At 42.7% G+C, this 14,341-nt stretch overlaps 1 long non-coding RNA gene across 1 annotated transcript in view; it reads right to left on the bottom strand.

The window, feature by feature from the left end:
- The window catches only part of LOC121090554, a 73,608-nt gene extending 66,164 nt beyond the window's left edge, over positions 1-7,444 (bottom strand). The window contains exon 1 of the long non-coding RNA XR_005828611.1: positions 7,248-7,444. This is a non-coding gene — a long non-coding RNA (uncharacterized LOC121090554). The remainder of the gene's footprint in view (positions 1-7,247) is intronic.
- Positions 7,445-14,341: the final 6,897 nt, after the last annotated feature.

Below are 14,341 nucleotides of genomic sequence, written 5' to 3'. Positions count from 1 at the left end.
TAAGCAAATGGAAAATTGGTTGGTTGGTTGTTTTTTTTTTCTTTTCTTTTTCTTTTCAACATGCCAATGCTTGCAGAAAAAAACCACAACCCCCCAAGATAATTCTAAGGTATGTTATCTCTTTAGGTTTCCACTACTGTCAGGTGGGCTTAGGCAGGTGGTTTAGAGCTCCTCCTTCCTTGCTGCAAGGCCAGACCATGAATTGAGAGAGGGCTAACACCGAGATATGACACGCAGGAAAAGGTGCATCAAGTATCCCTTGTCACGCAGTCAAAAGAGGTAAAAGTAAGTAAATGTACGAGCAAGTCAAACCCGTGTGTTGACAGGGAACGTGTCAGTCAATAGCAGTGCAAGCTGTGTTTCTAGCTATTATACAAGAAAGGTAAAAGTATTCTACTAGGTCACTTAGTTACTTCAACCAGATGGAATCCAAAATGTTCAGAAAATTAAAAATCCATTTATTCCTCCAAAGTTGCATTCCATCTGTTTTCAGACATTTATGGAATCTTTTTGCATACAGGATATGGCAACCACTGGTGCCTTGGAAATATTTCTTCCCCGTGCGGCTCACAGAAAGTCATGCTGAATATAAATGGCACTGGAGCAAGCCCTTTTTTCAGGTGCTCTTACTCCTCTTAAAAATATAGGAAACCCTAGTCTTGTTTTAAATACAGGAATCATAAAATCCAGTGTATTATTATCTGCAAAAATGCAACAGGAACTTTTAATCTAGAAAAAAAACCCAACAAAAATCAGGCCATTCCCTGCTCTTTCCACCTTGAAAATTTCAACTTTCCTGCCAGTCTGTTTCTCATTTTCAGCTTGTGGAGACAATAAGAATGATTCAGATGCTATGAAGGAATGCAGCCTGGCATGTAGTGATCTCCACCCTGAAGATAAAAGTGACAAAATTACCCCAGGAGTTATGAGCTCTAGTCTTAATCAATCATTTTTCAAGAAATATTTTATTTCATTCAAATACATACTGTGCCTAGATCTAACTGGGGTATGGTCCCCTTCCTTCTTGCCTTGTCCTCAGCATCTTCAGCTTCATCAAATGGAAGGATATCATCTGGCATGCAGGCCAGGCCAAATTTTCTGCGTATGACACAAACATCCACTTTTCCTCTGTTTCCTCAGGACCTTCTTTCCTTCACAGCCAGTGGCTCATACAACAGTTCAGCATCAATAAGCATTATCCTGCTTGGTGCAGAGAATATTTTATCCCCCAGTGAAGCTCACCCATAAGGTAAGTACAGGCTGTATCTATATTGTCAGCTAAGTTATAGTGCCACTCCTCTCCTGATCACCCACAGCTCACGTTAAATCACTCCCAGCTTCTGCGTCGGAAGGAGCCAACAGCATCCCTCCCAGCTGAGAGACATCCAGCACCTATCTCTGCCCCAGGACTATTTCTTACAGGTGAAAACCACACCAGGTGGTGATCTTAGAGAGTGCTCCAACACTACCTCAGCTGGCCTTTGCACCATAAACACCTTTCATGCCCTTATGCCAAGGCCCAGATGATTTCCCAGTACGTGACTCAGGGGGATGCGTGTCTTCTCTGTTATCTATATCTGTGTTTTTTTCACCTCTCCAAATCATTTGGGTAACTGGCAGGTGACTGTCACACGGAAAGACAAAGCACTCAAAAATCCCAAGGCAGCACATCAAAAAGCAGAGAACTGGCTTTTAAGCGTAAGACTGCATTTAAAAAAAAAAGATGCTGAAAATCACAAATGGTGGATGATTTGTTTCAGTCTTTGCGTTTTGTTTTGAATGTCGGGTCATGTCTTCACATTTTCTTCTGCAACCCCAAGGGCAGGAAAAAAAAAAGGAAGTTAATATTCATACTTAGTCTCATGCCATCCAAAGCTGACACTTTCAAAAGAAAAAAACCACACACAAATTCAGTGAAGGAATTGCAAGACTGTTACTGAAAACTGGTACCAGTGACACCAAGGTCTACCATAAGAAGCCCGCACTTTTCATCACTCCAGATTTGAAATCCACCAGGTCTGACTCTGGGGTTGAGGACCACATGCTAAAAGACCACATACAATCGGCAGGAGATCCAGAGACTTGATTTCCTCCCCTTTTGGACAAATATTCTCCTTCATTCATTGGGAAAGCTGGCACTGAGGAAGCCTGCTGCCCAAGATGGACAAAACAGAAGTGGCAAAGCAGCAAAACTGGAAAAAACCCAAGCGGTGCAAGAAGGGCGGCCGAGGAGCATCCTGAGAGCACATCCGTCCATCGGCATGAGGCAGGCACCCATCCCCCTGGTGTCAGCTTCTGTCTGCACAAATAAAACACCTCTCTCTCAAGAGTTAAAACTAATAAAAGGTTGCCTTTGATTACACAGAGGATTGGACCCACATCTCCCTATCAGCCGGAGCGCCTGCACTGCTCCTCTTCCGCTTCACCCATCCCCTGCTAAGTTTAGAAGAAAAGGCAACAGCTGTGGCTACTGACAGAACAAGGCTGGCAGCTGTAAAACTGAGATGCCACATTTCAGTATATAATTTTCTTTCCGCAGTGTCTCTCCCTAACTTTCCTCTTTAAGAGGCACTTAAAATCCATGTGTCTGACTCAATTATTGTTATTGTAGCTATGGAACAGAATGTGATGCTGATGAGGGCCTACCTGTCTAGTTAGCTTCCCTTTCTGGATGCTTTCCTTCTTTGATTCACCATTGCTTGTGACACATGTATTGTCTAAACTATGTTCGTGAACAAGTCTCTAATACATTCAATGGAAGGAGGTGAAAAATCTGAGAATGGCGCATCAGTTGCATGCATAAATCCACGCGCTAACTTTAAATGCCCTATTTCTGAGAAATATCTTATCCAGAAAGCCTGATTTTGTTGCAAATTAAGAATAAAATTTGCAGTAAAATTAAGAATACGATTTCTTTTGCCTCCCTTGATTAGGAGAGCACTGACATTGCATAAATGCTCTATCTTTATGAACTCATCTAGAGATTCTGTGTTCCTTCAGCATTCAGTACATTATCAAATCATATCCAAAGCACTATGAATTCATGCCCCAGAGGGCATGAACCCAAATTTAAAGTCATCATCATTCTGTATATTTTCTGCTTGGTTGAAGGTTTTATGATACAGGCTGAATGTCTTTTCAGGACAATCCTAAAAATAAGCTAATGCAGTGGGGACTGAATTTATTGGACGTGTACGCTCACCTTCAGCTGATGTTCTCCCTAGGTCAGTTCTCATGTGATTGGCAAGGGATCGTGACAGCTTGTATCTTCCTATGAGAAACCTGTGTAGACACTGGTAATTAGAACTGCCACTCAGTCCTCCCTGACAACAGCTACTGCACTGGCTCGGCCTCTGAACTAGCTACTGCCTCTGGAAAATCCTGTTTCCCAGTGTCTTCTCCTCCGTAGGCACATACCTAATTGCATGTAAACATCCTGTAATTTATTGTGTGACACAAAAACATTGGTACCTTCAAGCTGAAAATACAGTGCTGGATAAATACCGAAACCCCACGATTCCGAAGTGTCACCCGCAATGTAGCTCTCCAGCTGCCTTCCCCAGCCGGCTGCTGAACCAAGGACACCTCCTCAGTAATGGAAAATCCGAGAAGGGTCTCAGTCTCTTTTTTAAGGATCCTAATCCTTAGTCAAAGTCAAGAGTGTTGAGGCTTGTAAGTCGGTTCAGTTTTGGAAAAAGGAATACTTCATTTCCATTTGAAAATATCAGTGCATGTTGTCTGTAGTACTCTACTTTGATCAGCATGAGAATAAAAAGGCTCAATTACCTATTGGTCTATTTTTACCCATAATTGATTTCTTCATACACTGTTAATGACTGCAACTAAAAAAAAAAAAAAAAAACCAAAGAAAGAAAACGAAAGAGAAGTGATGCAATAGGAAAATGAACATGAGGCATTTCCAGTTCACAGCCATGTTTGCGAGACCAAGGATAAGGCAAGATGTTTGGAAATATTTCCCAATGAAAATGAGGCTGAAATATTCCCTTGTACAAGGAGACCTGTTCTCGGCTTTGCTGCAGTTTGGAGGTATCATTTCAGATACAGCTTCCTTCTCTTGAAACGGGCTAACAACAGAGCTGTAGTTTCCATGCGCAGTGCCCAGTCATTTAGATCTCATCGTGTTGAACAGCATCTTTTTTTCCCACAGTAGCAAAGAAAAGAGCCAGAGTGAGGCGGTCAGGAATTGCTGAGATCCAGGGTTGAAAAGGCAGTGAAATCTAACCTCCAGACCATGGAAATCAGTGGAAATTGACTTAAAAACTGTTGATCTCAGTGGTTTGGGGATCAAAGTTTAGGAGAACAAACTTACCACACGAAGGCAAGTCTGTTTTCCAAGAGCAGTGCTTGACTTCTTGACAGGAGCAGCCTGTCGAAGAGCAGCAGACTGGTCCTCTAGGGCAAACCTAGACTGAAGGGTTGTAGGGTTGTACATAGTTGTAGGTGTCCAGGTGCATTTCAGGGAAGGAGATCCCCCTCTGCTCTCCCCATAGCTTGTTCAAGACAACAAGGAGGATGTTGTGGTTTACCCTTGTGATTAAGCAGAAAATATTGTGCACCAGACCAGGTGTGCAGACCCCTGAGGAGCAAGGAAGCCAGGCTGTGTGGGAAGGGGCAGCCACAGGGACCTGATTCTGCTTCCTCCCCCTTCCCACTCCACCAGCACCAAGCCTGCTGGCTACGGGGATTTCAGGCACGTCATGCAGAATCACACACAGAGCACTGAGCATGCCAGAGCTGGAAGGCATTGCAACCATGGCAGTGCTGAGTTCATTTTCCCAGTAACCAACCAGCCTAAGAGCACGGCACAGTGTACTAAGCATCTTGGTAAAGGTTTATGCAACCACTCTTCAAAAATCAACCCAGAAATGGCAGTGCTGTGTTTTTAGACAGATAATTACAAGGGTGCTCCCATGTACGTGCTTCACAATGAACCCAGTAGTGTAATTCTGCAATGGGTCAGGCATTACCGAGTGAATAGTTACATTTCCTTTTTAGACTTCTATTGCAGCATGGTAGCAGCGTAGTTGTGCTGTATTTGGGTAATGCTTCAGCACAGTGCACAGGGGAGTCGGTGTGGAGCTCTGTCCCTGTTCACGGACACTTCTTGTTGAAGCATCTGCCCACCACAGACATGACACAGCCTTCACTGTTATCACCGTTAAACTATCTGTTCCCTGCATTCCAAAGTCCCACTAAATTCAACACCAGGCCCACAGAAATCTACTCCGTGAACTGCGACCAGCTTTCAGAGGATGCACAACCCAACGTGCCGGTAGTGCCAAGCTCATCCAAGATAGCCCATAACCCTCTTCTCAGGGATGCTGAGGAAAACAATGTTCATAAGTAAGTAGCAAAGTACGAACTGTTAATCTGTGGGAAAATGCATTTTAGAAATGCTACAGAAAGCTCAGAACATCTTATTGCAATCCCAGGCAACACAGGCGGAAGATGAAATCTAAAGGAAACGACGACATCTTAAGCACTGAAATATGGTTATGGCAGCCAAGTAATTAGAACCCTGCCCTTTCGGACAGCACGCAGCATCACTGTGCTTAAGAGCTCATGGTGTCCACAGTATTCCAATTTTGATATAAATAAGCTTTTGCTTATTCCTCTCCCCCCCCCCCCTCTTCACTACTGTGTAATAATCTGGATACTAGTTTTCCACGTGCTAGTAGAACAGGTACCTTCTGAGAAAAATATTCTGAATTAAAGATGGCTGCAGTTTTATTTTTTTTTAATGTAACTGTTTAGCTATTAGCAGTGGCTGATTAATGGAAAAGTCTGTTTTAGAGAAATTTGTGAGCTATTCCTTTTCAGAGTTGTTCCAGTCTGCCACTCCCCCCAATGACTCTCTATCCCAGCTCCAGCCTTTCCTGCTCCTTATTGATGCGGTAAACGAACTGCAGTGTGTACCCAATAGGCACCAGCAGTCAATGCCTAATTACATCTGAGCCCATTTCAGTTCAGGTTTGATTCTAGAAACCTTATGGAACTTAAGAAGTGCCTTGTTTCCACTGGTGCCATCACGAATATCAGCATCTGTTCTAGCAGGAGAAGCCCAGCACCGTTCTGAAGGTCTGCAATGGCACAAAGGATGATTAAGCTGGTACCCTGGAAATGTTCTTGGTTTACATAATAGAAAGACAGCTGGAAAATAATTCTTGCCGAACCTGAGTAAAAATATGTTTGCAACATCATTAATGTATTCTATTTCCTGCAACTGAAAGGCAATTTGATAAATCATCCTTTGCCATAGTGCCACTAATTGCAATGGATTCTGAAAAAACATCCCAAAAGAATTTTTTCAGAAAAGCCACAAATCCTGAAGGTACACTGCTGGCAAGCCCTCGAGTGTTTATATTACAAGCCAAGCAATTTAAATAATCCCCAAGTTCATTACGTCCAGCTAGATGCTCAGGAGAGGTCTTCTCTTCCACTGGTTTCCAGGAATACACCAATATAGAACGTCTTGTTTTTCACAACTGATAGGTTTTGGGCGGCTGGGACTAAATTACAGTAGCAGGATTTTTAAGAACTGCGGAAAAGACTGTAAAACTTTCTGCCCCTTATTAACTACTGTGTGACTATTAGGTTTATGGGCAACGTTAATGTTGCAGCATAGGAACAAAAACATTGTAAATGGTCTCCAAAATGTTGGGAAGCAATTTTCCCCAAGAGAGGCAAGGGGCCCTTCCAATCCCGGTAAGGTATGGAAAAGGTCATGGGGCACACATCTAAAACTAGATTAAACTCTCTGTTGCTAAGTAATTAAACCTAATTGTAAACCTGTGCAAGTGCTAATTTTAAGACTGAGCTCCCTGTTCAGAGCTCCAAAATCTCTACTGAAAGTTCATGGAAAATGAAAACTGCCTCTTTAAAAGAAATCAGCTTGCAGCTCCCCAGAACGCAGCCCCCGGGCAAGTGGTTCAAAATATGATTTTTATAAACAAATCTGACATAGCAAACTTAATGCAAAACCCTATGCATATAACATCACTTATGTGTGCAACTCGTTTAAATTATAGCTGTAGAGAGAAGGAAATAAAACTGGCATATTAACCTTTGGCACAACAGTGCTCACATAGTAGCGATGTTCAGCAGCAGATGATATTATTGTGACTCCCACTAGTATTGTCATAGTGAAGGGTCTGTCAGAATTCATGTTCGAAACCTCCACAGTCAGAGTTTATTAATTCAGCCACGAGCACCCATTCCAGACTTACCTTGGCATGTGCAGTCTTAAGAGCAAAATCTTCTTTTATTGCAACTTTCCTTTCCCCATCACCACTGTATTTAAAGTCGCTGAATGAAAAAAAAAAAAAAGACCAGAAATTCATGAAATACAGTATTTCCACACCACCATCATATTTGAAAAACACTGAATGCAAAAATAAAATAAACCAGAAAGTAACGAAATATAGCATTCCATGACTTATTGCCATCAGCTCACTGGATGCCTGGCTACTTAAATGTCCTTTTCAAAGAACAGTCTGCTAATTCTTCCTCGAGAGAGAGGACCCATCAAAAGGACAAGCTAAATGCATAAGCAAGACAGATTAAAAAAACCGCTTACAAATGAAACTTAAAACATTCTCAGAGATTTTTTTTTTTTGTGAATGCTCCACATTACTGAATACATTCCTACATAACTATCAAAAGCATCACATAAAAGGAGCCTTCTTTGTTAAATACTGACTTAGAGCGAGTAGCTTTGGCGGTGTCACTCAGGCTTTGATGTACATCTCAGCTGGTCTATATGCTCCAAAGCATTTTGGTCAAAAGTTTCAGCCACAGGACTGACACAACAGGTTGGGGTGTCCTTTGATTTGATTTCTTCAAGCACGTTGAAAAGGATAAATGGTTCGTTACGTATGAAGGCCACGAGGCTTACCGGTGGGTAAGGCTGGTTTCACCTGGAGGACAGCTGGCCTGCAGAGTGACGGCGAAGGGAGGCACAACCCAGCGCAGGTCCCAGTGAGGACACTGCTTGGCTCCTTCTTTCAGAGAGTGAGTCCTGAAAGGAAAAGCATTAAGCCAAAAATGTCAGAGCTAAACAAGTCTATGAATTTGTCATCAAGCAAACCAATCCCAAGAGACGGTAAGTCTGACAGCAGGACACATTTTGGAGACCCACTGCACTTCCCTTGGCCAGGCGATGGATGTGGAACAAGCACAGCCCTGCTGCTGGGCTGGAAGGTACCACGGCTGAACAACCAGCCAGGCATCTGCAAAACCGTTAGACTGGAGCAAAGGTACTTTCCCAAAATATCACAGGGCCATAGCAAGACACATTTATAGACAGGTAGGTAGGTAGTAGATTTACAGACAGAGAGATAGATTGGTTTAAGCAATCCTGACTTCCTCTACTTTGTGGAAGAACACCGAGAGCCACCTTTTATTTCCCCAATCCCTTCTACCAGCCCTTGGGCCAAGCCGCACCACGGGCAGTGCTAAGCAAAGGAATCCACGATGTACTCGTGGTATTGTGGGATTAAGAATGTGACGTCTTTTCTATCCTTACTTCCACCAATAAAACTGGGACGAACCAGGACTGCAGAAGCTGCTGTGCAAGCTGTGCCCAGCCCAGAGCCAGAGCTCAGTGCACGTGAAGCAAAAGGGGAAAAAAAAAAGAGAGACCTTGAGTACCAAAAATAAGCTGCGAAGAAACTTAATCCTCAAAGGTCAGATGTACATCTGAAAGGCCCAGGCCAGGCCTTTGTATCAGAATGTTACAACATTAGCCCTAATGACTTAATAGTTTTGCCCTTGATTTATGTCAACAGAAGCCTATCTTACTATGTGGTAAATTAGTTGCTTCCAGCCTACTCCTGACTCCTAGGTGATGGGAAGACAGACGTACTTCTAGCAAAATTAGAAATGTAACCTAGTGCCCTAGCAGTGTTGCTTAATAGTATTTAGCAGCATTTTGACTTTTGTACAAGTACATGAGTAAAGGAAAGCTGGACACGGCGTGGGGGAAAGAAGCTACCAGGTCTGGCATCCGGGAGCCAAAGGAAAGGCAGGCATCTCCATCGCATTCTGTTGTGCGGTGTCATCAAAGGTCAGCGTCTGCTGCAGATACCGAGGGATAATGAGCTAGGGTCAAGCGTAATGATGGTAGGCTCTAGGTAACAGAGGATGCTTTCTTATGCTCCTTCCTTCTCCCAGGGAAGTCTGCATCCTGTACAGACTTTCTTCACATCCACGCAGAAAGAGTTTCCAAGCCTGGCACAGCACAAAGCCACCACGTGACCAAGGAACGTTAGCACCCACCTATTCACCTATTGCACAAACCAAGGACAACCAGTAGTTTCTAAAGAAGTTACTGTTACCGGGCAGTCGTCTCATGCTATTTAAACCAAGAAATTCCTTATTTTCTGATTTATCTAGAAGGCTTTGTTTCACATCTGTCCTAAAAACCTGTCTCCTGTCAGCTAGACAAAGGGTTACTTTTCACAGTAAATGCAGAAGAAGAGACAGACATGCTTACACGGTTATGTAAGTCTTCTTTAAGGAGCCTTACAGGCAAGTAAGACGCAGCTCCAGACACTAGACTTTTAAATCATTTAAAGCTGACATAAGCTGATCCTAGGCACAGGTTATAATCATGTTTTTCCTTTTCAGCTCTGACAATTACAAATTGTTTGCATTAGCTCCACGAGTATTCCTATTCAGCGGTATTGTCAAAGTCCATTCATCCCAGTCTCCTAACAGCACACCAATCCTTTGCTTTGCCAGCTTCCATCCATAACCTTCATCCAACTGTTACCAACCACATGGCGGGGGGCAGGAGAGATCTACAGCCTGCAAAGAAACCCCTCAGCTGCAATCTGGGGTAGCCGCAGTTTCCCATGTTTCAATGTGGTTTTCAGACCATCTCAGCTTGACAGGAAGAAGCCTGGCATCCTCTGAGCATGTTGCACTTGTAACCTTTGAAGATGTTCAAAAGAAAAGGAAAAAAAAAAACAAACCAAAAAACCCAAAAGGTCTTAAGCATTTTGCATGAAGTTGCATGAAAAGTCTTGGGGCCTAACTTGACTGGAACTGTTTTAAGTACTTCTCTACTACAGCAGCGGTGCGTCATATGAAAGGCTTTGTTTGGCATCTATCCACAGTTATAAATAAAAAACATATTTATCTTTGGTCATGCATATAATTTAAAAGTCGGACAGAAGAAACCTTTTTTCTCCTTTTAAATCTGTAGCAAGCCCAAGATAAATTCTTATAAATTATTTCTTTTAAAAGGAGGAAAAGAAAAAAAACAATAACAAAATAGCTTGGCTATTTGGAAATCTGGAAAACAGATTATTTCTTTGGATGGAACAAAGTGTGTGTATGTGTCATCATGACTTTAAACAGTTCCACAGTTCCCCATGGAAATACTTAATTGAAGCTAATAAGATGTGGAGTTATCAGTGGTTTGCCATGATAGATTTCATATGGTCTCTCCAAGATGTTTTACCTTCTTTAAAACTGACTGACCCAAGATCGTGTGATCTGAGCAGCAAGCGCCACAGACACTAAATCTGAGTGAAACCCAGACAGGAGTTTGGGCAACCCCCTTATAACTCCAACCTCTAGGCAACACAAACACTTACACTTCTGATGTGTAGCACGTGTGACAACCTCCCATAGAAAGCTTCAAATGACAGACTTGTTTGCCCCTTAACACTTGCAGCATGGGTCAGAAGTCTTTTCTTTTGGCATCACAAAATCAGGAAAGAAAAGTATTGTCAGCAGACTACAGATCCCAGCACAAATCTTCCCCCAGTTACCATGCCTCACCAGGTGATCCTACAAGATCACCCCCCTGACACTGCAGAGGACCAGGTCTACCTTCTTCCATTAAGCAGATTAGTCGACCATGAGCAGTACACGCTAAGAAAATTTTTTACTGGTTAAAACAATTTAAAAAAATCATGCCATTCTTACATCTCAGTTTAGAAAAGTAAATCCCTGCTGTATTTGGGATGAATATATACTATCTGGAGAGAGTAGTACATTCTTAACCATAAGCACGTATCTACACAACCTAATGGAGATCCACTAAAGCTTTCGGTACGTGCAGAAATAGGTTATCTGGCACCTGCAAAGTGCAATCTCAAAATAAATTCGGCTTGAGCCAATGTATCTGTGTCACTATACATGATTAAACCACTCCAAAGTTTATGGAGGAGGACAGGCTTTTCCTATACTGATAGCAGCAGTGTTTATGAAGGACTTTGGGTAGGGGTAATCTGCATAACTTCGGCATTCGTTTCACACTTGAATTTTAGGGAATTAAACTGCCTTCCTAAAATCGGCCAAAATTAAGCAGCTTATCATTATTTTCCTTCAGGAAGAGAAATTTGTAGGCTTTCCTGGCATAACCGCCTTTTGCCTTCAGCAATATTTCTTTTTTTCCTGAAAACTTATTCCCTGTGCCTGCAAATGCATCCACTGCATATGTTTCTTTTTAATGTTAATATTCCTTTCGAATATACCATCCCCACTGATCAAGTCAAGCACATGTCTATGGGCCTTAGGGTCAAGTTCAGTGTCCCACCTATCGGTAATTACGTCAGTCAGCAGCAAGCACAGTGCATTCATTAACCTATAAGCAACCTTGGTATTTAACTTACACTGACCAGTGTTGTATGCAGGATTAGAGAAACTGCACGCAAATGCCATGATATAAGAAATGCAAGGACACAATAAATGCCACGGGATAACGTCGTATTTGGAAACAGTTGAAGTCAACATAAAGAGTGAATCTTAAGTTGAAACAACTACTTTGGAGTTGCTTACGAGCGGGGCAGCCTGGGGAACCAACGCTCAGGATTAATACAACCTTCTTTAGGCAGTGAACAAGGTGAGCAGGAGCTCTGCATTAGTTTTCTAGCCAGCGAAGAGTAAAAGTCACCTCCTGAAGGCAATTCCCATCTTAGGGATCCAAATTCTGTGACTCATCATCGACTATACAGGGAAGCGAGGGCAGCTGAGCTCCCAAGTCAGGTGTCTTGTGTAGTTAGCAAGAAAAGAATCCAGGCTGAACTTTCTGACATATTTCTGTTACCGCTTTCCCCATAAGACAGTCTGTAACCTTATGTGTGTTCCCTAAAATGCAAAAGTGACTAAGATTTACAAGGTTAGCAATGTAGGCTGCTGTATGCAGCACGCAAACTCGGATGCTGTGGGATTCTTTATCAGTGCAAGTTTTCATCCATCTCAGCATATGGATGAACTGAGCAGAGGGGAAGCAAGCCTGATTGTAATTACATTAAGCACTTTGGCAATAAGGAAAAGTTTGTACTTGTACACAGATGGCTTTATGTTACAATGCTATAAATGTGCCAAGTTTCATGGCTTCACCACATGATGCAGGGAAGGGGCTTGATCCAAAGTCTGTGTAAACCTGCTGAAAAGCTCTCACTGATTTCAATGCATTTGTATCAGGTTTGTGATAAGGCCACTGGACACACTTGGAAAAGGGAACAGCCATTTATATGGAAGTGCAATTATTTTTAGACCATTTTTAACCCTGTTTGCCTTTTTTAGCCCGAGTCTTTGTGTTTTGGTGACTCCGTTTTCCTTTAAAGAAGTAAAAATAAATTCCAGTTCAGGTTGATTAAAATGACTTTGACTGCCCACTGTAGCTCTCATTCAAGCTGGAAACTTAAACTTCGCTGGAAACTACCTGGGGGAAAAATATTACATTCTTATTCTATGAGGCCTCCTGAGTCCTTCTGGTGTTTTTGATTCAAGTCCTCTTTTCTGTGACCCTCCGACCCCTACTACTTCATGAAGGTAAGAGATTTTTAAACTTACTTTAAAAGTCCTTAATTTAGAAAAATAAACAAAAATTCTGTCCACCATTCCCCAGTGTCTCACCATAACTTATTTTAGAGTAATAAATCTTCACCCTGACAGCTCTCTGATGATGCATTACATTAATACATCACAATGACAATACTTGTGATATATGATGGATATATTTTCTGAAAGGGATATCACCTATACATTCCATCTTCCCAGCACAGCAGAAGATTGTTTAGGAAAAGGGGGAGAAGGGGAGGTAAAGGATGTTCTTTACCCAGAAGGCAAAATCTCACAAGAGAATGTGGAATTAAGTTGATTGCCCTTGTTAAAATACCAAAGAGAAGAAGAAATAAAATGCCTTCTGCGCACAAACAGCTTCCATCAGTAAGCTGCCCCATTTGTTCCTCAAATACTGATATTCAGGGTGGAACATGAAAGGAACATGAAAGGAAAATGAAATTCTTCAATATACTTGTATCAGTCATGCTAATACAGGAGAAACAGACTAGGAAATAAAGCACGGTGACTTTGATAGGGTTGAAAGGCTGTGATATCGAGAGGTGCGATATTTAAAAGGGTAAGTAAGGTGGCAAACAGAAATAACCGGCAGCCTCAGTGAATGATCTGGTGAGAGTTGTGTATACTCCAAAGAGTCGCCCATGACTGACACAAAACAAAATTTTCTCACTGCCTGAGCACAGACAAGGCGATGACAGGGCTTTTCAGTGGGAAATAAAGTTAATTTTTGACATGGATATCTGGCCTTCCACAGCACCGTGGCACATAAGAACCAGATCACAGGCTACTGTTTGCTGTGCTAGGCTCTGCGCAAACAGCACAACGATAACCCTGGCCTCAGCCAACCTAAACTCGATTTCCACGGTTCAGAATGCAAAATCAGCCCCTGGCTTAGGACAGCCCGTTGTCTGGGCAGAACGCAGCAGTAACTTTGCTCCAAAGGCTCATCTTGCACATGCGACTGTGTGGGCTGAACCGTAGGAGAGGTGACAGGCATCTTGGATGCTAACTGGCTTGAAGTGGCCCTCCTGATGCTCTTGGCTTGCACACAGGTAACTGACACCACCTTAGTGCCCCTGTTCTTGGCATAAAGATCGCAAGGGCGGTGAGAACCTACCCTGAGTCTACCCGTAGCCTTCTTTTTTCACAAACATGGCCTTTCCATCCACTACCAGGCTACTGAATTCTTAGCATGCAGCTTAGGTGAAGAGAAAAATAAAAACAGCGGAACAACCTTCTGTTTTTTTAGGGGTTCTGATAGTAATCTGACATTCTGGTGAAAAGCTTTGGCACGATGCTTACAGCGGACTCCCTGCAACACTGAATTGCTGTTGGCTGCCCACACTCCACAAGTATCTGAAGCCCGTTTGGACCGTGCTACTAAGGTTCCTGAGGTCTTACGCTGCGCGTGAGTGGCAGAACTGTCTGAGAATGAACATCATCTGTGATTTCTCTTACAGACTGACCTACCAGTTCTGGCCTGGCAAATAATCACCTGGAT

The sequence above is a fragment of the Falco naumanni genome, chromosome 6 (assembly GCF_017639655.2).
Source record: "Falco naumanni isolate bFalNau1 chromosome 6, bFalNau1.pat, whole genome shotgun sequence".
NCBI classification, from domain to species: Eukaryota; Metazoa; Chordata; class Aves; order Falconiformes; family Falconidae; genus Falco; species Falco naumanni.
Note: the sequence above shows the minus strand (reverse complement) of the source record. Positions and strands in the feature narration are given on the sequence as shown.